The 21,964-nt window shown below is 40.9% G+C and overlaps 1 protein-coding gene across 1 annotated transcript in view; it reads left to right on the top strand.

The window, feature by feature from the left end:
- The first annotated feature begins 15,667 nt into the window (after positions 1-15,667).
- The window catches only part of CUL1 (cullin 1), a 41,042-nt gene continuing 34,745 nt past the window's right edge, over positions 15,668-21,964 (top strand). The window contains exon 1 of the mRNA XM_030445648.1: positions 15,668-15,783. The gene's annotated coding sequence lies outside the window, so the exon portion shown is untranslated. The remainder of the gene's footprint in view (positions 15,784-21,964) is intronic.

Raw genomic sequence — 21,964 nt, 5'->3', positions numbered from 1 at the left:
GCTTTGTGTAAGGCTGCAACAAAATATTACATAGCACTGAAAGCTAGTAAGCAGGCCACAGTCTGGGATGGAAAAGAAGGCCTGGATGGAAGAATGATGGAAGATGTGAGGATCAGCAGCCAGGTTACTATGAGTAAGAGCAAGTTTGTTACCTAATGCATAGGATCCCAAGGCAAGTCAAAGAGTCAAGAAGATAGGTGCTCAGGCATGGAGACTGCAAGTTGGTCACAACACATATATTTTAGGAAAGGGTAGCAGACTTTTTCATATGGCTTTATTAATGTCTAATATTTTTAAAATAAAATAAATTAACTAGTGTTTCCTGTGAGACTAAGTTATTCATAATTAAAAGCATTGTATCGTCATGTGCATTTTTTCAAGCAAGCCAAAAGGCACTGAGTTAAAGCCACCAGCATGGCTCTCTATCTTGTTGGCTAGTAACAATTACCTCCACACTATTCTGGGAAAAAAGTGGTAGACTTACACTCCGTAGAGCCACACTATGTTTACACTGAGTAGATCCTAAAGGAATTAAACAACAAACTCTGCTACTTTCCACTGTAGATGAGCATACTGCAAAATGAAGACACGTTATTTGCACCTTATGGACAGCTGGCTATTAGAAGAAAGAGCTGGAAGTCAGCCTATGTTTGCCTTTTGCTGCTGATTGTCTTTCTGTTCTTTTGTCTTCTATTCTTTTGCAACATATGGATGGAAAAATACTTTGAAAAAATTTGTCATGAATAAATACACATGTGCACATCTGGGTTTCTATGCGAAAAATACCATTATCTTGTCCTATGTTTAGAACAGAAAATAATTGTACTGTAGGAAACTTTTTCCCTTCTTCTTTTTCCTATTATAAATAGCTTGTTTTTATTTTACACAGCATCCTAAGATTCTTGTGTCAATAGTGCTACTGAAAGTTGTTTTTATATCAATTTTACTTGAAGCTATTATTGAGAATTGATATACAGAATGATTCTGGATAACCAATACCCACATCTTAAGTTGTACAAAATTAAAGGAAGTTTTTTCCAGATAGGATGGAATATGAACTTATGTTGGTCAAAAAAAGACATTTATAGCTGCCTAAGAGTTGTAGGGGACAGATCTCCAGATAGAATTTACTACAGGAGGAGAAAGTGAAAGGACATTTGTGGAGCTGGTCCTGGCCACAGTCAAAAAGTTTCAGAACAAAATATTCCCACTGAAGCAGATGGTACCTTCTTCATACAGGGGCTGGCTGGAAGCATACCCAAGGTAACTACTTCCACTTCTTACTGTCTTTAAAATTATGGCTAAAAAAGAATGACAACCAAAAAGTATGGAGATTGGAAATTATTCCTCCCTGAACTGTGCCACTTTAACAGAGCACTTGCTCATTATTTTTTTAACAAGGTACACTTTTTGACAGCATTTTAAGTGTAGTGACTTCACTCCTATCTCCATGACAACAGGAAATGTTTAGTTCTTTTCACCAGAACATTTGCAGCTGCTTCCCTTCTTGTGTTGGTTTCTGGAAACTGAGACAAAGAAAGAAGACTGCTGGTACTCCGATGTGCAACATAGAGGATCTACCCACACTTCAAGGTATTTATGACAAACAGCTAATGATATTCAGGCTACATGAATGTCTTCTGGTTTTTTCAGCTTTGGTTTTAAAATATGTCAAAATTTTACATTCCAAAAACCCTATTAAGATAATAGTAAAATCAACATATCAAAAGGTTTTGCAGGGTTTTTTTAATTAATTATTTTCTGATCCACAGCAATTTCTATAGCACCTGGAAAGAAACTTAAGGATCTGAGGGCTCTGTGATGTGCTATCCAGGGGGACAAGCTCAAGAACCAGGCCCATGTGAACCTCATGAAGTTCAACAAGGCTAACTGCAAGGGATTGCCCCAGTATCGATACAGGATGGGGGATGAAGGGATTGAGAGCAGCACTCTGGAAAAGGACTTGGGCACAGTGGTAGATGAAAAGCTGGACAGGACCTGACAATGTGTGCTCGTAACCTAGAAAGCCAACTGTATCCTGGGCTACATCAAAAGAAGTGTGACCAGCAGATTGAGGGAGTTGATTTTCCCCCTCTATTCTACTCTCGGGACACCCCACCTTGAATACTTTGTCCAGTTCTGGAGCCGGAAGAAAAAAAACGGGTCTGTTGGAGAAGGTCCAGAGGAAAGCCAGAAAAATTATCAGAGGGTTAGAACACCTCTCTTATGAAGACAGGCTGAGAGAGCTTGGGTTGTTTGGCTTTGAGAGAAGGCTCCGGTGAGTCTTTATTGCAGCCCTTCAATATGGCCTATAAGAAAGACAGGAACAAACTTTTTAGCCATGTTAGCAACTCTTTAGCCTGTTGCAATAGGACAAGAGTTTTAAACTCTTTTAAAATTGTAAGTTTTAAACTTCAGAGGGTAGATTTAGACTAGATATTAGAAAGAAATCTTCAACAATGAGTGTGGTGAAACACTGGAACAGGTTGCCTAGAGAGGCAGTAGAAGCTGTATCTCTGGAAATACTCAAGGCCAGGTTGGATGAGGCTCTGAGTAACCTGATCTAGTTGAAGATGTTCCTGCTCACTGCAGAGAAGTTGGAACCAGATGACCTCTGAAAGTCCCTTCCAACCTGAACCATTCTATAAATCTATCACACACAGCGTGACTGGCAAGAGCTTCTGTTGTACTCAAATAGAGGCATTCTAATTTCTTTTAGCACCTTCTGATGCACTCAGCACATCAAGGACTGGATTTCCCTAACTTCTGTAATAGACTGGATGAATAACATATACTATTTGCTATACAAATATATTTCTATATTTCAAAGTATTTGTGTGGTAAAGTTAAAAATGTCTTTTTTTAATAGAGATTTTAGGGGTTGGGGTTTTTCTCAGGTTTTACTTATTTTTTAGAAGTCTGAGAAGACATGTTTATATCCTAACAATTATTACTCGGGGAGACTGACATTATAGTTTCATTGAATTCTTTAAAAAAACATTTCTATGAAAACGATAGCTGAAAATTGATTATTTAATGTTGCATTTACTACAATCACTTAAGCATTAAATTGTTGTGCTTTTTATTTCCTTTAGGATCAGCTTCAAAGCTAGTTACAACATACTCCATAAGAGTTGGGGAGTTGAAAAGACCAGTGATACATCTAGAGACACCTGAAGGACGGCAATCATTCTGCCAAAAAGAAGGCTCTTTCACTTGAGGAAATTCCCAGATGTAATAAAATAGATGTGTATACCAGACTGTCTGTCGCCTGTAACAGATTGTCACTCACCACAGATGTCAAACACAATATTTTCTGCTCTAGAGAGACTGGAACTAGAAACTGTGCACCTGAAAAAGCTAACACGTAGATGGACATAAAACACTGACAATGTCTGAAGTATTGCAGTGGGGCACAGGAATTCCAAGACAGTCTAAGCTAATGCCTGTGGTTTGTTCCACATCATTAAAAATGGTGATTTGGCTCCCCTTTTGCAACTGAGGACACAGCACCATGCCCAATGTGAAGCAAAAGCAGCAGCTGGGCATGAGGAGGCAGTGCAGGGGCAGAGGAGGGAAGTGGAGAAGAAGGGATTTTAGGACATGAACTCATTCAAATGTTATCTACATAGAAACAGCCAAGAATACATCAGTCTGAGCATCTGTCCTGAAAAAGACAGATGCGGACTTCTCAGTAAGATGTAGCATGCCTTCATAGGCACACAAATGCTAATGAAAAATTGTTTGAAATATGCATATCTTTAGGATCTTGATAATGCCGTGTTAACTATTACATCTATTTGTAATATTCCAAAGAGAGGGAGCCAAATCAAACCCATGATGTTTACACACAGACTAAATCCTGCCAGGGCCTGGAGCTGCAATCAAATCACTCATCCCTGAGCTGGCCCTGCTGCCATGTAGCACTGGAGCTGAGTGCTCAGGCTTGATTTATCCTTTGCCAGAATCCTATTTATGGCCACAGTGCTAGGCTGAGAATAACAGCTCACCCTGCATTGTCTAGACATGATAGCATCCCCAGCATCTGCTCTGCTTGGGCTAATTTAGTCAATACAAAATACTTCTGCCAGAAAAAACAAGCACCCCAGAATAGGTAGCAGGTTTATCCTCATAGCTGATAGGTTATTCTAATAATTTTCCATTAGTAAATCACAGCAAATGCAGCACTGCCTCCATGTACCAGTGCATTGCTCGTTAATGAACATAATACATGTCCTCTCTGACACTGCACTTTTCCAAATGTTCTTTAAGGTGAAGGTTTCTCTACTTTTACTTTTTTTTTTTCCAGTGTAAATCCAATAGAGCTAGTAAGGAAATAAGACAGGGATTCAGCTCCTGCAGTTTTGGGTTTTTGGGGGTTTTGTTTTTTGGTTTTTTTTTTGGTTGGTTGGTTGATTGCTTTTGGTTTGTTTTTTTAAAGGAATTTATCTATTTCAACTTGCAGACTGTAGCTAGCATTTTTAACAGCACTTGCATATCTAACTTCCGTTTAAAGCAAGAGGGGGTTGGAACATAACTAAGCTTTGGTAAAATTCCTGGTATATTTGCTTTCATCTTTAGATACACAAAATAGGGTACCTAGACTTTCAGGGCCTCTTGCAGTTTCACTTCCAAAAAGAGTATCTCCCTATAACATGGATGCACTATGAAGAGACTTACACAAAATTATCACTGAAAAGTTCTTAGATTATCCCTTCTGAGCATCTTGTAAAAATAACAGTGTTAACATAACTATTTACTTGTAACTGCCATGATGTTCCTGCTGTTCAAGTCATTTCAATCCAGCATGAGCTACTGTAAGAATCTGCTTATAGAAGTTTGCACTTTCCACTAGCAACACTCAGAGCTAAAGAGAAAAGGGCACAGCTATAAGAATATTCCAGACAAGGATTACACTTATCATAAAGCCATGAATAAAGTCATAAAGTCATAAGAATAATCTTACAAAGATGCTTTTTTTTTTTTTAGAGGGATCACATTTTCAACAAAAAATGCAAACCATAGTAACAAGTAACAAACAACACTATATACTTGGTTTATTTTACAAACAACAATTTTAATTCCTTCATAATTTAATTGTAAATTAGTATCTTTTTTTAAGAAAAAACCTGCACATTATCTGTTACTATCTGGGTTTTTTCATCTGTTACTATGAAAAAACACTAGAGAATTAGGGGAAAACTGACTAAAACTGACTACTTGCTCTATGGAGTGTAAGTCTACTACTTTTTTCTCACAATAGTGTGGAGGTTGTTGTTATTAGCCAACAAGATAGGTCTCCTAGCTATAAAAAAAATCCATTCATCTGGTTGTCAGGATGGCAGAAGTGAAAGATAAACTTTTGTTTTCCTCTGCTCAAACTTTGCAAGGATGCAGAGAGCATGCAGGATTTCCTTATCATTCCTTATCAATGCACCCTGTTTATGGTGAATTTGTCCACTAGGAAAGAAGTCCCAAATTATTGTGTTTTGTTGAACATTTTTATACTTGTACTTCAAGAGCTCTTTTCGTCCTTTCCTCTTTACCCTTCATATCTTGAAAGTCATGGCAGCCCTCTGCCAAGTTTTGCTCTTTTTGGCCAACACCTTCTGTAGGCCCTCCATGCCCCTAATCATCTGCTTAGTGTTTGATTGCCATCATCCCAGCTGGAATTTTTCTGTCTTCAACTTGAGGAATGAGAAAGGTCCCTAATGGTACAGGTGAGTTTTCACCAGCAAAATGTTTGCCTTTCCTGTGGATAGGCTTCAGAAATTTCTTTTGTGTTTGTTACAGGGAGTGTTTAGGAATTTCCAAGTGTTTACTAAATTTAGGGTCTTGTTCAGGGGTCTACCTGTTGTATTACTACTACTCATCTGGAATGCAACACTTCACTGATTGCTGCTTCTTTTCACATTATTGACAGACCAATAAATCACTTGAGTCCCAGTTTGCTTTAAGCCACATTGACTGAGCAGGTTTTCCCTGCAGCACTAAGGAAAACAATTAACTGGCTCTGTTGTGCTGATCAATTTATAAAACCTCAGCTAAATATCATTGAAGGAAAGGGTACTGTATACAGAGTAGGCATTGAGACACTGACAACAAATCACCCCAACAAGATTGCTTGCATCCCTGAAATGCAGAGGGACTGTTGGTCTTCCTCCCATAAGGCTTCTCGAGTGGTCCATTATGGTAAAAGGAAAACCAACATTTTTGCTACTGGAGATGTTGCTGAAGGCAGCTAAAGACATCCCCAGCTGGGTTCCTATCTGAAATGAGGAAATGTTTGTGTCTGTCTGAACATGCAGTTCTTTCAGGCAAACACCATTATTCACACTGAATAAAATGCTATTGCCTCTGCCCACTCCTGGTATAAAGCAAGTGGAATCACCTCTTAGGATCAGCCAGGAAAAATTTGTACACACACACACACACACTCATTCACCCCTACCTGTACCTACACCTATGTTTATACCTATGCCTATATCTGTATGCCTATATTGATACCTATCTCCTGGGCTAGTGCAAATAATTCTTCATATCACAGCAGCACTGTTATGTCCAATGGAGCTGAGGACACCAGTTAGAGCTGCTGGTAGGGCAAAGGGAGGAACTGCAATGCTCTTGCAAGAGCTGTACATAAGCAAAGGCAGAAAACAGGAGAAGCTGTGAAGGGACAGCTCACTGTCAATTCAAGCTATGTCCTGGGTTGGTATCAAAAGGGAAGGGTGGGCTTTAGAAACAAAAGATAAAGGAATAGTGACCTTGTGAGCCAGGAGAAAAGATGTAGTGAAATCTCATTTAGAGAGCACATTGAGTGCTTGATAAAGGGCAGTGCTGACAAGCTTTGTTCTGCTGGGTGAAGGACCAGTGTCAATTTGGCACTGGCTGGCATGTCCATTCATGGGCCCAAATGTCAGTCCCATACCAATGCTCTCTCCACAAAAAGAGCAGTCTTCACAATCTGTGACACCCCAGCAGCTGCTACAGCTCCTGTCACTGTCATAGTTACCCATGAAGTCACACCACTTACATAAAAATCAGAGACTTGCAGAGGTCTCTGCACCATAGACTACATTTCAGAGAACTCTTTGGGTATCATCTGTTTTCCTGGACATACAACCAACCTCTCTTCTTACCATTCCTGCCAACATCCCTGTTACATTGATGCCATGCACTGATGTAAGCAGTTAATGCATAACATTACTACAAATCATCCCCTTTGTGATTCTTCTAATACACTGTTTTTACCTGTCATGCCGGTGAGAAGTTGGGATACAAATATTGCCTCCATCTCTGATCTCCCACCAAAAGACTACAGGAAGAATTCAGTCATTCAGTCTGCTACAAACCCTTGAAGCAATCAGTTGTTCAGGTGACAGGCATGTGGTAGAGAAGAGCAAATTTCCTAAGTCATGAGGAGAGCTACTGGCTGGTGCCATTCTTTGTGATACAGCTAACAAGAGTGCTTGACAGTATTAACATTGGTGAGTGGCTATAAAAAGTGCAGCAAGTTCACTAAAGGTTACCACATTTGTGCAGTATTCTTAGAATGCCTTTTTATTCAGTATATGAACCTGGCACTGCCCGTTTTCCACACACAAACACTGGTTGCCTTTATGAAAAACAACATGATCTCTGCTTTTACTTTATGGTAAACATTCACAGTACAAGAAGCAATAGAGCATTAAGAATACACTGGTGTCTTTGGGGAGGCTTTGAATTTGGAAGCACATGATTTCCCTGTTAGTTTGTGCAAACATCCGTGACAGTGAACCCTAGACTGATTAACCAAACATTCGTGTCCAAAACTTTGAGGAAAATGGATCTAACACAAAAATCAGTAAATGTTCAATACAGCCATACAACCTTTACCAGATAAAAGTATTATTACTGCAATACAGTGTCATACAGGAACATTACTAGCAGTGATTGAATTGCTTTCTTTAAGCCTATGCTGTCAAAGTGACCAAAAATTGGCAGCCTTGATGCTACTCATAAAGACCACCAAACCAGCACTAAAGTACTTGATACCACTCAAGCACTTAATCTCAGTTTTGCTTGTTTTGAGACTCTGTGGCTACATCAGGAAAGGAAAATGAAAGACAAAAGGGGAGGATATTTTGTGGTTCTGGTAACATATAAGAATAATAAAGATTGCAGTTGGTGTGTGTTCCTTATGTTGGCCTTCATAACACTGCTCTTTCTCTTAGCCCTCACAACAGTCCTTGATTGTTTTGGGAAATTATTAGATGAAAAAAAGCAAAGCAAACTGTAGTTTGTAATCTGAAATTATTAGCAACCTTGACCCTGCAGGAAGCAGGTCCCACCTCCCAGCTGAACAACATAATAGCTTCTCACTCTTTTTCACTTCTGCAAAGCACAAAAAGGCTCATACTAATACAACCAAAGCCAGGACTACATGAGATGAGCATTTTCCTGCTAAGTGAGCCAATTTATAGGTCCTCTCAGAGAAAGAAAAAGACCTAAGACAATGCTCTCACTCTGATAGAGAAGAAAACATAACTCAGTTTCTAGTACTTGTACATAAGCTTCCATTTCAGGTCAAATGAAATGCTTTGTGTCCAATGAACCGAAGATTTAGGAGGGAAAGGGGGACAGAAGGAAATAAAAAAAGAGTATATAGAATTATTTCAGCTAGAAAAAATACGAAAATTTGCCATGATCTGTAACAATTTCTGAAAACAATTATTCACACAGACCTTCTCTCAGAAAATTCTTAGTGTGAATTTAATAAAAAAGAGGTAATACAAGGCATTCTGCCTTGAATTGGTTAATGCCAGATTCAAATATAAAACCCTTGGGAGACCCACAGAGACTAAAACTTCTGAGAAGGCTGTTTGGTTAGATAACAGGCAAAGCTTTGTCTGGTTTCACAGGGTTAAGACAACAATCTTCATTGGCTTCCAGTGGTACTTTTGATAACACCAGACACAAAAGAAAGCTTAAAGATATCTTTTTAAGGAAAAAACCAGGAGGAAAACATTTTAAACTGCATCCTGGAAGTTGAAGAATATTGCTGATAATCCAGTTTACAAAAATGTATGAGATGCATAGAAAATCTCTTGTAGTATGTGCTTCTGGCACACAAAACCACTGAAAGCTGGCCTCTCAGTCTCCCAGATTTTTGGAAAAGGTATCTGCCACTGAGACTTGAGGATATATGACTGAGCACCCAGTCTTCTGGCTATGAAAAATTAAAAAAACATGCACTAAGGGGTCCTTATCCACTATATAAATGCAGAGTATCCAGAAAATTCCATGCCTCTTCACCAGGTTGCAAAAGAATTTTTAAACACATTGTTTTGACTTGCAGTTAGAAAAACCTTTATTGAAGCATACACCTAACATACATCATACAACTTCCCTAGAAGTCTGTGAGAAGTTTGATTGATTCCATTAATCAGAACCTCATAATTTTCACTCAGGCATTCTCACATATACAATTCTCAAAATATATAGATTTTAAGTGTGTGAGATGTGCACACCATATTTATAGTAACTTCAGTTTAAATCCATCGTATTCATGTACAATACAAAGAATTCCAGGGGTTCCAAAAAATGGATTTGAGAGTAAGTCTATTGTAGGGGAACAAAGCAATCAGACGCCTCTGATTACCGAGAAGTGGGTGTGAGCCGGTATCAAATCCACCTGTGCCCAATCAGGGCAGGCCCCCTATTGAGCATGTGCAAGACCAGGGGGCCAATAAAAGGTGAGGCTCACACCCACCGGGTAGCTCACTCTTGGGCTAGTCACAAGAGAGGCTGGTAGCTCATCGAGCCACGGTCCGATCTTGCTAGTTCCACTATGTGAGTGATAGACTTAGAGCACAACTCTCAAGTCTATACTGCTACACCTACTCAGACCTTGAGGCACCGATCCCTGAAGAAAGATTTGTCCTGCTACATTTGGTGGAGAATGTGGGCAACATACAGACATCTAAAGAAGCAGCAGTGTAAGGAGCTGGCAACAGGAACATTCTCCCTGATTTGAAAAAAGTGCCTGGGCTAACACTCTCCCTGATGACCAGCAAGCTCTTTGGATTGGAAACCCCTGAGCAGAGGGAAGCCAAGATAAGGATTCTCTCTTTGGAAACCCCTGAGCAGAGGGAAGCAAGGAGGATGGAATCCCATGGTATGGAATCCCATGAGGAAGGGTTAAATCCCGTAATCCCATGAGGAACCAGCAAGCTCTTTGGAAACCCCTGAGCAGAGGGAAGCCAAGATAAGGATTCTCTCTTCGGAAACCCCTGAGCAGAGGGAAGCCAAGAGAAGAGCAGAAACAGGAGGGAGAAGAACAACTCAAGTCGGAAAGGCAGAGACTTTGTGAAAAGTGCCTGGGCTGATATTGAATGGTTTGCCTAAAAATCCTGTAATCAGTAGCAGTGTTGCGTAAGCTAGGGTTAAATCCCGTAAGCTATAAGTGTATGTTTGTATGTTTAAGTGTAATGTTCAGTGTTGTGTCAGTCTTAGAAGCTAGGGTTAAATCCCTTAAGCTATAAGTGTAAAATGTTTAAATGTTTGTAAAAATCCTGTAATCAGTGTTGTATGTTTGTATGTTTGTAAGCTAGGGTTAAATCCCGTAAGCTATAAGTGTATCCTGTGTTAAAATGTTTGTATCCTGTAATCAATGTTAAAATGTTTGTAAGCTAGGGCAAACCGGGGTAAGAAAAAAAAAAAGGAGGGGGGGAAATGTAGAGAAACAAGATAAACCAGGTGCCTCGAGTTGCCAAAGAGTGGGTGTGAGTCCACCTGTGCCTGATTGGGACAGGCCCCCTATTACCAGGGGACCGATAAAGGTGGGGCACACACCCACAGAGGGAAGCTCAGCTCATTCCTGTGTGAGGCAATGGAGAGGTCAGCAGCTCGTCGAGCCTCAGGAGCAAGAAAGGCTCCTCCTGCTACAGTCTATTAAACTTCTGAGGAGCCTTCATCAGTTCTCAAGGAAGAACAGTGAAGAAAGTGTGCTGTACTCAATATGACTGGTTTAACCCATAGAGTTAAAAGCAGATGCTAGCAGCCTCACTTTCACATCATCAAAAACCTGGCTGTATTAATCAGTCTCTACCTATCCAGCACATTGTTGTGAGAAAACAAAACAACAAAAAAACACTCTGACTTTAGGAAACACCACTCCAATTCTTTTTGCATGTTTATCAGGAGATTTATCAGGCTAGGAAGGAGAGTTGCAGTGCCCTATCCACTAGGACTGCCAAGTGAGATGGGAATGCTCCAGTCCCACATCCAACTCACAATGAAGTCCATATCATTGGCTTAGTGCTGAGTCTGCTCTCAATACTGGTGCTTGCTAAATCTCCTCTTTCCCTTCTCCACCTAGTCTTTATCCTTATAATCACTTTCAAATTCAGGAGATTCTATTTAATGAATTAATTTTAGTTTCACAGGTTGTTCCCTCAGAGTACCATTTTCCCAGATCTTTCAAAGTGCAAGATAATTTATTAAAGCTGTATGTATTCAGTGATTTTCTGTATCTAGATGTATTCTAAAGGGCAAATTATCCAATAACAACTTTTTTTTTTTTTAGCTCTGCTTTATTATTGCCTCAAACAAATAGTATTTACATTTTCTTAGTTGTCACAGCATTTGAAGAATTTTCCTGGGAGAAAGTAAATAGCAGTCTCCCTTCATCACTTTCACTGTTTGTTTGCATACTTACAAAACTGGACAAAGTAACCTAGATGAAAATAATACTAGTTAAAGTTCTCATACCTTTGAATAAAATCAGATGTGCAAATCAGGCTTTTACTTCATATATTAATTCATTGAGGACTGAAAATATTTGGGAGATACATTTAGTTGCATTTTGTAATGTAACTTTAAAACCCTGCTATAATGAATCAAATAAGTTTATTGGTTAGTGAGAAGCATATTATCCAGTGTAAGCTGCAGTACAAATTTTGCTGTCTAGAATAGTTTTGGAAGAGGTCTTCAACTGCAGCTTCCAGAAGTCATTCTCCTTTTGTGAGCCCACGGAGCATCTGAAGGATTTCAAAATATTAAATACCTTACCACTGATTAAAAAGAATGGATACAATCAGGAATCTCTGTAGCATAGTTTTTAACCTTTAAGATAAATACAAGTTTAGCAGTGACCTCTCTGCTGTTATCTGTCTTCTCATGGTACATTCTCTATAAAAAGTAGTAACAATCTTGGCATCTTAGAGAACTTTGCTTACAGGCTAGCTACTGTCATACAGGAATTTTCTTTATCTAGTTCTTCAGAGGTATTTTTTACAAGATGGAGTCTAAAACGGAGTGGTTTATTGGGGGTTTTTTGTTTGTTTGTTTTTCCTTTTGTGTCAGTATCATAATCAAAGAAATATTTGTTTATGTTCAAGCTGGCTGTAGTTTATGTTAGAAAACATCATGTGGTGTTTGACCATTCTCTTCTTTTGAATATCTTACAGTCAGTAAATTCCAAAAAGCAACTTTTCACCTTGTTTCGTTAAACACTTTCGCTATATTTCTTCTCTCTGTTTTGTTTATTTTGCAAGCCTGAGTTCAATGGAAGCACAACAGCACCTGACAGGAAATGTGGCAAAAATCTGGTTATCACCTAGCCTTAGCCTGTACTCCTGGACATACTGAGGAGGTAATACAATCATTGTTTTCAGACAGTCATGGCAGACACAACTAGCATGGAATTAATTCCTTCCCATCCATCCAGCCTCTTACAGTACTAATAAACTAGAAGCCACTGCACCCCTTGTCTTTCAATGACTCAGGCTTTTCCTCTTCGCCAAGGGAGCTTCCTAGTTACATCAGCAGCAAACGCTGTCATGACAGTTTTCTTGCTTGATGTGTCTTGATTCACTGCTGATGCAACAAGTGCAAGACCTGCAATTTTTTATTAACTATTTTATTGTTTTAAAACCAGGTACTTCTCAGCAGCACTGAAATCTCACTTCAGTAGAAACTGAGTGGATTTCTTTCATGTCTGTCCTGGAAATTTGGGCTGCCTCAGTTTAGGGGAGGATTTTCTCCTTTCATGTGAAGCACATCAATTCCATTGGACAATCTAAAATGTCATCCTGCTATGATTAATTTAGTAATATTTATTTTGGCATTCAATTCCCTTTTCTCTCTGTGACCACTTATCCTGCTATTGGAAGTCTTTCAACAGATGTATGAATTAGCCATGCTATGTGCTATGTCTAATCATCTAATGAGGAATTTTTAAGGCCTGAATTTTCAGTGCCAACCAAACAATCAGCAGCATGAATAAAATCAGAAAACTGTGTCATGCCTCTTTAAATTGTACACATATCATAATGTAGCCCTAGGGAAAATAATGAAATAACTATCAATATTTCAACACTCTGAACTGTCAAGAGCTCAAGCTTTTGTTGCAGTTAATCACAAAAGCAAAAAAACCCCAGTCTTAGGGAAGGATGCTGCTAATTCAGACCTTCCTTCGACCTCTATTTTCTTCCCTTACTGTCATTTCCCTTCCACTTTACTTGCCTATCCATGGATCTATCATGACCTTATTTTAATATTTTAAAACAATGGTGGCTTTACCTCTGCGTAAATAAAACTGCTATAAAATACAGCCAAAACTTACTTTCCAAGATTGAAAGATCAGCCCTTATTTTTTATGATCAGTCTACCCTCCTTTGGATATGGTTCCTTTATCCCATGGATTGTTTTGCTTGCCCTAACTCTCCCCAGTCTTTTAATACACCATGCAGAACTGCCCGTGCTGATGCAGCACTGAGCATGACTAACACAAACTCTCCTCTAGGACAACTCACATATGTTAGCAAGCCAGAAATTTAGTCACACCTAGGAATGGTATTTGCAAAGTATGTCTACATGGGCAAAATTAATATACGCATTACAATGACATGACATCCAGTTGACTGAGACAGTGTCCCTCCTATACATCAAACCGGTTCCTCTAGAGGATGGGGCTTCTCACGTGCTTAAGACAGCAATTTCATTAGAAGAGCTGTGTCAATGACTTTGCTTGTGTCCATTTCAGTCGGCTATGCTGTAGTAAGGCATTATCATACAGGGAAATATTTTTTCAAGCACTTACGTGACTAAGGATCATTAGCTTTGAGAAGGACAGTTTTCAAATATGGTGTACAGCTGGTGGAACCTGAATGCAAGTGAGACATTCTTCTGTTTCTTCTACCTATTGCTTCCCTGTTTCTCTTTCCCTTCCTATAAAGCTATTGAATTTTCTGGGTTGAATTCTTTACACCAATGTAGAGGATAATAACTTTTTATAACCGTATCTGAGTTGCTTTAAATGTATTAAAGTATAATTCAGATCAATCTGAATTCATCTTGGCAGGGAAAATCAGCATGGTTCGTGAGAGCATGCTGCAGAGCACAAAACCAAGGACAGGGAAATCTTGTTCTTTTCCTTAGCAGCACAGCTCTAGCGATACAACTCCACAGTCTGCCAGAATAAATAAAGCAGAAGTGACTCAAAGCAGTGCTTTTCTTAGAAGTCTTAAATCTGGTATGATTTTTGTATTATTTATTTCATACTGGTACAAAGAAAAATCAACTGCCCATCTCATAAAAGTGATGCCAACATGCTATTTAGTTTGTATTTTATCAGAATAAATTAATTACCTACACTGGGTATTTCTGCTTAAATTTGTTCAACTTGTTCATAGGCTGCAAACATGTTTGTGTAACTGGCTGCTTCTCCCCAAACAAGTCAGACCAAATACCTTCATACATCTTCCAACCAGGACACAGCTGAGCAAGAAAACTGCCTTTCTTTTCAGTTTCTACCCTACTCTTCTCTCTGCAATATTGTTTTCCAAGCTGTTTTCTTATTGAAATTCACAGGTACAGAAATATTTGTGGCATCACTTCAACCACCATCAAAGTTTTCAGTGTAATGTTCACCGCGAGGTAATAACCCTTGATGTGAATAATTCAGAGGAGAGCCTCGCAGCTCGGTTTAACACTTGCTCGACACAGCCGTACCATCCTCTTGGGTTCCGCGGTGGCGTATCCTGCGGCTCAGCACGTCGGGGACTCGCTACAAAGCCGTGTTTCTCAGAAATACAAAAGCGGCTTCCTAGTTATGGATGGAGGAAATTCTTATCACGGGTAATAGTGCCATCCTACAACGCATCTGACGGCTCTTCTAGCCTTGGACTGAACCCGCGGAGGGTGCGGGGGCTGTCGAAGCGATGACCTCTCGGGCAGGGTAGGGACCGGGCAGCAGAGGCGATGACAGTCGCCCGGCCGTCACTCTTGCCACTGACTTCCCAGCAGGCAGGCTCCGTGACAGGGAGCCCAGCCCCGGTAACCCTGTCTTGGGAGTGGGCGGCCAGAGCCCTCGGTAGCCCCAGTGCGGCTGGGCAAAGCCCCGATCTGCGCCAGCTCGTGTCTTCGGGGGAGCAAGCGGCCGCTCTCAGCTCACCCGGAGCTCCCCCGGCTCTGCAGGCACTGAGAGACCCCGAGGCACTGCCGCCCCGCTCCCCTTCCTTCCCTCCTCTCTCTCTGGCCCCCCTTGCTCAGCACCCCTCGCCCGCCTTCTGAGAAGGGGAGGGAGCAGGCAGTAGGAAGACCCCCCCGGCACCTCCCCGCTGACCGAGTAGCCTTCAGCCGCCGTGGGCCGGAGTGGCGAGGGGCGGGCGTGAAGGGGCGGTGCTTCCACGTTCTCCCGGCCGCGCGGGAGGGAGGGAGGGAGGTGGCGGCAGATCCGGGCCTGGCGGAGGCGGAAGGGGCGGGCGGACGCGGCCTGACTCTGCGGGACGCGCGATGCTGGTGAGTGGGGGGAGGCCGCGGTGTTGTGTCGCAGTGAGGCCGGTCCGGGCCCGGCTCCGGAGGAGGTGGCCCTACTGGGCCGAGGCCGTGCGGGCATGGTGGAGCGGGGCCCGGCACTGAGTCACGCCGTGGGGAGCGGGAGCGGGGGAAGGGGAGGCCGGGCCCGGCCTGCCCGTCCGCTCGCCTTTTTTCTCCCGGGCGCGCACCTGGCACCGGAGAGAGGGAGGCTGTTGTCTGGCCCGCTCGCAGATCCGGCCCGAGAAGCCTCGGGTCGGGTCGGAGAGGGAACGCCAGGAACTGCGCACTGAAATTTGCATCGTATCGCCCCCGTTGGGGCGCCGGGAACCCGCCTCGGCGGCTGCCCTGGCCCCGCCGAATTTACCGGCAGGCCGGCCTGACCGCTCTCTCTCTCCCGGCCTGTGCCGGATCGAATATGTCCCAGCGTGGCTGGGGCCACCTCGGTTGCTGCCCCTTCCTTTCTCTTACGTTCCGCGGGCTCTTAGACCCCGGCCCCTCGGGCCCGTCCTCCCGCGCCATCGCTGTCCCCGTTGGCCTCGGCACTCCCCACCCCAGACATCCTGGGCCCTGCTTGTCTCAGGCCTCTGCTGTCTTCTCACCATGACCTTTCGTCTATAACCTCACTAGGGACTGGTTTTGGGTGTTCACCTGCCTTCTGGCCCTCTTATCCTCTGTGGCTCCTCCTTTTACCTGCTCGTATCTCAGCCATCCGCAGAACCCTAGTGACAATTAAGTATGTCTAGCAGCTCTTTAATTGTACCTAGAGAAATGGCCTGGTGTTCCCAGCACCATCGTAGCTGCTGGGGGGATATTTCCCAGAGCTCCTCCTTGTCACCTTCTCTAAGCTTTTCTCATTGTCAAGGACTGTGCACCAGGCTTCGTCTTGATGCCACCTACTGCTGTGGCCTTACCAGAAAAGGTGCCCTCTGTAACCTTTTATCTGTGTGCTTGTGCATTTATTGCCTCCATCCAGATGACTAGTCCTGTAGATTCTGTCGTTTAAAATAATCACCTCGTTTGTTCCCTGGTAACTTAGCCACTGAAAGCTGTGTCCTTATGGGGATTCTTTTCCCATTCTTCTTATTTCCTTTTCAAGTTAAAGTCCCTTACCATCCTTATCATGCTGTTACCTCTCCCCTGTCATTTTTTTTCCTCCCAATAACTATTTCCTTCATGATATTGGTTTTTTTTGTTTTGGGGGGTTTTTTTCCATCTGATCTTGTGTTCCTCTCATTAAAACCTTCCTTGTGATCTCACCTAATACTCTTTTCTTTCCTTTGTAGACTCACATACTGTCTCCCCTTCTTTGTATTTAAATCCTTCAGCTGTGTCTTTGAGAAGAAAGGAATTTAACCCTATGTATACTTGGCAGTTAGCGCTAGGAGGACACAGATTACTTACCTGTTTTAGTTTGTTTTCATTTTTTTTGTTACTGACCTCCTTGACAGCCTTAACCCCAGTATATGTATTCATATATAATCATATACCTCCCCCCTAATACACTAATGCTAGCCTAGGGGGGGGGAGGGGGGAAAGTCTCTCTTGGAAATCCTTTTGTCAGGACTAGAAGGAATGGTCCATGAGGTCCAGAAATACCTAGTGGCCGTGTAACTTAAAGTAGCCCATATATTGTTTGTACTACCATATTGCAACTCAATACTTAGTTTATACGAAGAGTGTTTGGGATGCATCTGCTTTGGGGAAGCGTTATGGTACTCCATAGGTACCATGGTGTGTAGTTTTTACTCCAGGGATGCTCACAGTAAACTGTGGTCGTGGTGTGTATTGATAGTTAGGTGTCTGTGTTGCATTGACACTTTTTTCCTCTCCTGGTGACTACTAGGAAGAAGTCCTTTCCCTCTGCTTGGTGACTTCTCTTATTACTCAGTATTGATTGTCCAACTTTTTATTTTGTGTCTTTCTTAGTTGCCTTGGTTCTTGAGATTGGTTAGTTTTCACAGTCAATCATATCATCACCATGTATTTGATATGCAATTAAAACACTGGACGTTACTGTCCCATGGAGGCACGGAGAACATACTTGGTTTGGGTAGTAATTTATACACCTGACTCTAGAATCCAGGTTTGGTGCCTAGCATTAACAGCTTATTTTCTCAGCTGATGCAGATCCTAGGAACTTGACAACACCTCAGAGCAACTGAAAAAGGCTTCTGATCTGAATTACCCCTGTGGAAGAAATTTTCCATTGCCTGTCCAAGGATTGTGTGGAGAAGAGTTTCTTAGTGTAGGCATATTGTTACTTAGGCATATTGTCTCCTGCTTCTTGGCTGACAAAATAGTTGTGCTGGTTTAACTCAATGGTTCCTCTTCCACCTTAGTCCTTTTTACACTGGTTTGAACTTGCCATATAACTTAGGCCTGTTGCTTAGACTGTTGGTGTGTGAAAAAACAGATTACTTTAAATAATTCAAATTAATTTAAACTAAATTGATGCACACCCTAATTTGGATAGGGATTTGGGGGTGGCTTTTTTGAATTTAGCTTATACTTAGTCTTGGTGCAAGGTCTTACATTCTAGCTGTGTTGTTGTGAAAACAATACTGCATGTTCTGAGAAAGTTATCTTGGATACTTAGCTTAAAAAGTGATTCCTTACAAGTTTATGCTAAGATCTCAGAGCACTGCTTTTCACATGTTGTGTTTCACAATTATTTCTGTAGGGCCAAGATTAATGATGAGTCACATCCTGGGTGTGAATGGCTGCGTGAATTAGGTATAACTGGGGTCTTCCCTCCTGGCATTGAATTTTGTTTTATTTTTTTTGTTGTTGTTTTTAAGTTTTAAAACCATCAGCTTTAGAGAGGAGACCTACACTACTCCTAGCATAAAAAATTTGTGTCATGATTGTGAAGTGATGGAGTTGTGTTACAGGTGGATACCAGTGTCATGTGTACTGCGCTTTTCAAGCAGGATTTTATAATTTGCCAGGGGCAGACTCAGATTAAACTGTAAGGTCTCTGGGTCGACTGTGAAGTGCAGCAGTTCGGCAGCATGGTTCTGCCGCTGTACTTCCTGTGCTGTCCGACAGGGTCTGCTTGTGTGCGTAAGGAGGGAAACAGGGTGGTGTTCCACTTGGATTAGCACGCCAGAAGGACATGCTTAGGCAGTCCCAGAAGCCTGCAAGTCGGTACAGTCTTCCAGCTGCACAGAGCTGGAATAAAGAGTGTGGAAAATTTGGTCTTGGAAGTTGTACATGTGCTTTAGGAATGCATGAACTTGCTTTAAACAGGATACTTAAGTGCTAGCGTTGTTTTTTGCAAGAGTAAGCTAGTAAAAATTTTTTTAAATAGTATATTTTTCAAGATGATCTTCATGTAAATAACTGTTTATTGGAAGCAATTTTTAAAGGCCTAGGTAAAAGTTGTAATCTATACAGAGTGCAACCTTAAACTTTTTTTTTTCTTCTTTTTTTTTTTTTTTTCCCCTCCTCTCAATTGTCATGAAGACCATTGAATTTCCCTTACTTGCTGAAGGAGAATTTTCACTAATGAACCACTAATGAAAATGCAAGAAAAACTGTAGCTGTTGGAAACGTATAGAGAACTGTTGAGTTTGCTTCCTGTTTTATTGTAGGAGTTCCAGATTTTGTAGTGGAAGAATTACAGTTTGACTACTGTTGTTTCTACAGTTCAGCAGTTCAGTCCTGTTACAGACTAAATGACTCGTGGTTATAAAGTTGCCCTGAGCTGATTGCCTTTATAGAGTGCTGTAACTTCTAACCTTTAACTTAACCACAGAGATGGAACATTGTCAGATTTACATACATGTGTTATCCAGCATGGGTACTATGTGATGTTAAATCAGGGAATCGTTGCAGTACAACTGCTGATAAAATCACTGATTTAGGAAATGTGTGCCCCAGTGAGTACTTTGCTTTTTGCCCACAGATCCTGATGCTGCAACAGTGAACTGTTGCATGTTGCTACCCCACCTCATATAAATAATACAGGTCAAAATCAAATACTTTTAAATAAACCAAATATCAATTATATTCCCCTTTACTTAGTATAATATTTTTAAAATGCTCTTAATCTGTGAACCTTGGAAAAAAAAAAAAAAGATTGAAAGCTACTGTGAAAATAGGAAAATAATAATTTCATTTTCCACTTCAGGAAACTGGTATAGTGTAATATGTCAGTTTTTTCCAAAGGTGAGCTCTCTTGCTCTGTAGCCTCAAGATTGTCCTACCTCCTTTGCCCATTGTATCCTGCCCTTGCAAAAAGAATCATAACCAGCAGGTGAAGGGAGGTGATTCTCCCTCTCTGTTCTCCTTTCATGAGACCACACCCGGAGCACTGCGTCCATCTCTGGGCTACCCAGCACAGGACAGACATGGACCTCTTAGAGTAGATCCAGAAAAGGATCACAGAAATTATCAGAGGGCTAGAAGAAAGGCTGAGAGACTTGGGTTTATTCATCCTGGAGAAAAGAAAACTCCACACAACCTTATTAAGGCCTTTCAATACTTGAAAGGGGCTTATAAGAAAGATGGTAAGAGACTGTTTACCAGGGCATGTGGTGATAGGACAAGAGGCAATGGTTTTAAACTGGAAGAGGGTAGATTCAGATTGAATGTTTTCTTTACTGTCATGTTGCTGAGACACTGCACCAGGTTGCCCCAAGAAGTTGTGGATGCCCCTTTCCTGGAGGTGTTTAAAGCCAGGTTGAATGGGCCTTTGAGACACTTTATCTGGTGAAAAATGTACCTTCCAATGACAGGATATTGGAACTAGATATCTTCATGGTCTTTTCCAACCGAAACCATATACGATTCTTGAATAAACTGTATAAGTTTGATGTTCTTCCCAAAACTCGGGTAAAAGTTATGTATTTTCCTTTTCTTCCGGATTTGGAGCCTAGTGGGTACAAGGCATTTCTTGACTCTTGTGCTAAGAATTAGAGAATCAAATACATTTCCTCTGAGGTGTTTTTAGTCATGCACTAGATTTGAGTATCAATATTGTTGATTTCTGTTGTTCTTTAGAAGTACATATAGGTGATAAAAATGTCCCTTATCTTTGTATTTCATTTGGTTTGCTCTACTTAATGTTGCTTCGCGTCTCAAACTTAGTATTCCTGTAAGGGAGATGTGGAAACATTTTTTTCATGTATAGCATGGTGATCAAATGTTTTTGCAGCATGGGCAGCTTTCTTACTCTGCTGTAATGTCAGGTACTGATCTTTTGAAGACACATATGCTTATCCCATTTTCATGGAGATAGGGGTGATTTTGTTGCTAAATTCATTAATAAATTAGGTAGACAAAAGTTATTTTTTTAAATATAAAAGCAGGGAGGTACAAGTATTTTTGCTACTAGGAATGCAGTTACAGCCATAGCTGAACTCTTCTAAAGCTTCTTGTTTGTATTTCTAATTTACATCTGGTGTGACTTTGCTTTTTGCTGCTCTGTGTGTTTAAGGCTGGGCAATAACTTGATGTTGTGGCCTTAGTTCACCCTGTTTACTCTGTAATTTAAACTTAATTTCACATGTAAATTTGGAAGCTCCTCTAGTCTCAGTAGTTGAGACTGTCATCTGGAAGTTTTATCTAAAATTCAGAGTACTGAATTAAAGGGAAAAAAGACAGTTGTTAGAAACAGTTCTTGCTTTGTTAGTTGCTAGTCTTTCCATCTTGTTTATCATAGTAATAATGTCTTCAGCAAACGTTCTGCTTGCTTCTGGGTAGCCAAAGGAGAAACTTTCCATTGTACAATTGAAAATACTTCTCTAAGATTCCTGCAATTTTGTAAGAAAACACTGTTGTGTTACCTTTTTTTTTCAGAGATAGCTTTGGAAAAGTTTTTAACTATGTAATTGTGACTTTGCTGGAGTACCACCACTAATAGTAGTATCTCTATATATACTTAAATAATGATTTTTATTATATTCTAATGCAGGCTTAGCTTTAAAACTTACTGTTACAATTGTTAAATCAACAAGAAGCAGCATTTAAGTGTGTCTGTTAGGGATGTGCATCAATTTGAACTTTTAAAACATTTAACTAAACTGTTCTGTTTCTGTACCAGGCATGCCTGTTGCAGTCATTAGAGGTTAAAATGATTTAAAAATTGCTGAAAATTACATTGAAGTTACGCGGAACTAACTTCTTGTGAGGTATAAAGTCTTTGTTATGAGTTAGGACT

The sequence above is a fragment of the Calypte anna genome, chromosome 2 (assembly GCF_003957555.1).
Source record: "Calypte anna isolate BGI_N300 chromosome 2, bCalAnn1_v1.p, whole genome shotgun sequence".
Classification (NCBI taxonomy): Eukaryota; Metazoa; Chordata; class Aves; order Apodiformes; family Trochilidae; genus Calypte; species Calypte anna.
Note: the sequence above shows the minus strand (reverse complement) of the source record. Positions and strands in the feature narration are given on the sequence as shown.